This window comes from Lontra canadensis, unplaced genomic scaffold (genome assembly GCF_010015895.1).
Source record: "Lontra canadensis isolate GAN:19392208 unplaced genomic scaffold, GSC_riverotter_1.0 scaffold142, whole genome shotgun sequence".
In the NCBI taxonomy this organism is placed as follows: domain Eukaryota; kingdom Metazoa; phylum Chordata; class Mammalia; order Carnivora; family Mustelidae; genus Lontra; species Lontra canadensis.
In genome coordinates this window covers 3,241,040-3,243,923 of record NW_022631136.1, presented here as the reverse complement: position 1 = coordinate 3,243,923, position 2,884 = coordinate 3,241,040, and the positions used below count along the sequence as shown (strand labels likewise).

General features: G+C 35.6%; 1 pseudogene; it reads right to left on the bottom strand.

Annotated features, from left to right (window-relative positions):
* Positions 1–343: 343 nt before the first annotated feature.
* Positions 344–2,884, bottom strand: part of LOC116858793 — a 17,723-nt pseudogene continuing 15,182 nt past the window's right edge.

Below are 2,884 nucleotides of genomic sequence, written 5' to 3'. Positions count from 1 at the left end.
TGTGAAATAGAAATTTATGAAAATTGGGGCACCTGGGTGGTTCAGTGGGTTAAGCCTCTGCCTTTGGCTCAGGTCATGATCTCAGGGTCCTGGAATCGAGCCCTGCATCGGGCTCTCTGCTCAGCAGGGAGCTTGCTTCCCCCTCTCTCTCTGTTAATTAAATAAAATCTTAAAAAAATAAATTTATGAAAATTCAGAGAGTTAGATGTTCGGGACCGACAAGAGAAGTTTATATGTATGGCACCTATTATAAGTTTTTGTACAGGCTTCAAATTTAGTTCTCCTTTAAACATTCACTGGTTTGTTCAAAGTGCTTTAGAAAACAATCCAAAGATTCCTTGTATTACAAAAAGTAACAGACTTTCCTGGGTCTGAAGGGATTCTTGCTTAAAGATACTCCGGTCAGCAGGGGGTCATGTTGAGCATTTTGCAGACAGAGTTGTCTCAAATCTGTAGCTGCCTGGGAAACCTCACATAGTGGAGCCTGACTTCCAGCTGGAGCTGTTAAACAACTTTCTTCATATTGGCAGTGCTGGACGAACCAGATATGGCTCACTAGATCCAGACAGACTTGTGAGTAAGTGGATGGGTTGTGCCTTGGGTCCATGGGGCCAGAATGTGGGGCAGCGCAGCCCATTTTTATTATTTTAAAGCCTACTTTTTCCCTTAACAACATATTTTTATTTTTCTCCAGCATGGCTTAATGATTAGTTGTACCTCAATATAGTGAATCATTTCTCCACTGCTGATAATTTACATTAATTTACATTAATAAGTCATTCCTCTGCTCTTATAAAATTTCTGCAATAAACACCCCTATACAAAGTTTGTGAATATTGCCAATTATTTTCTCAGCCTAAATTCCTAGAAGCAGGATCCCTGGGTCTCAGCACATCCATTACGTTTTATCCACAGGCAAGGACACAGGCTCTGGAGTCAGACCACTTGGGATTGATATCCAGCTCTGTCACCTGCCAGCTGAACGGCCTTTGAAGATCTTGCAGGATCAAGTTTCCTCCCTCGAGAATGCGGATATTAACAGTACCTCCTTTATTGAATTGCTATGACACCCAAGTGGCCTAATACATGGTAAGCCCTTAGATCCTGGCCTAGCCCACAATAAGCACGAAATTCTTGGCCATCATCATTATTATTGTAGTTACATGTGCCAACTTGTCCTGAAAGAGTGTCCCAATTGTAACTCCCACAGGCATTGTTGTATGAAAACATTCATTTCCACACACCTTTGTCAATGCTGTGTATTATCATTCCTCTTACTATTTCATTGTTTGCCAACCTGATAAGCAAACTAGTTGCTTTAATTTTACTTCTTTGATTACTAGTGATAAACATTTTCTTTTGATGACTTGGTATTTATTTATTCATTAAGAGTTTCTTATTCATGATTTTTTTTTTGTTCTGCAAAAATCGCTTATCTTTTTCATTATGGGTTTCTTTAATATAGTAATAATGTATATTAACTTTTTGCTGGTCAAATATGTTGTAAATCTATTTTTCCAGGTTTTTTTGTGGTATTTAATTTTGTTTCTACTTGTAGATACATAAATTGTATTTTTTTGTTGCTCTTGCTTATTATGCTTCTGTACTGAAAAGACGAGCATGAGATAAGTGGTCTGTATTTTTCCAATTTTTCAAAAAATATTTTCTTACTTACACTTTTTGAATTAAAATGAAATTAATTTGGAATTGTTATAGTTAAATTCCCCACTTTTTGTTTATTTATTAATTAATTAATTATTATAGACTAAATACATATTTTGGTTTGTTCCTTGGTTGTCTACTGTTTGCCATTAATCTCTGTCTTTTCTTATGCTTGTATAAGTTTTGTAGCTTTATAAGTTACGTTAATATCTGTTGATATAAGTCCACCTTTCACTAATTTTTTAAAAAACATTTTCTCAGCTATTATCATCTGATTATTTCCATAAATAAACTCTGGAATAATTTGTTACTTCTAAGAAGAATAATGATTTTGATTAATATTCCATCCATTGTATTAATTAACTTGAGGAGAATTGATGTTTTTACTCTTTGTACTTTCCTACCTGGAAACATGAAAGTTACTTCTTATTTAATCAAGGAATTTAAAAATAAATTGTTTCAGATTTACAGAAAAGTTGCAAAGATAGGGCAACATTTCTGTTTACCCTGCACACAGTTTTCCCTATTGTTAATGTCTTGCATTATTGTAGTACATTTGTCACAACCAATGAACCAATATCAATACATTTCACTATCAACTAATATCCATACTCAATTTGACCATCTCATTTGTTTACTCCTAGTGTCCTTTTTCTGCCCCAGCATCTCATCCAGGATACCACATTAGTCACCTTTTTCCTTGGGCTCTCTAGACTGTGGTAGTTTCTCAGACTTTCTTTATTTTATATGACCTTGACCAACTTGAGGTGTGCTGGTCAGGTAGAATATTCCTCAGTTTAGGTTTGTCTGACTTTTTTTTATGATTAGAGTAGACATTGTTTTTAGGTCATGGGCATTAGAGCAAAAAGGAAATCAGAATAAGTACAGAGGTCTTATTTTCCTCAAGGAGACTTTAAAAAATATATTTTTATTAACATATAATGTACTATTTGCCCCAGGGGTATAGGTCTGTGAATCATCAGGCATACACATTTCACAGCACTTGGCATAGCACATACTCTCCCCAAAATCCATAAGCCAACCACCCGCCAGCAACCTTCAGCTTGTTTTGTGAGATAAAGAGTCTCTTATGGTTTGTCTCCCTCCCGATCCCATTTTGTTTCATTTTTTCCTTCCCTACCCTGCCTCTCAAATTCCTCATATCAGGGAGATCATATGATAATTGTCTTTCTCTGATTGACTTATTTCACTCAGCATTATA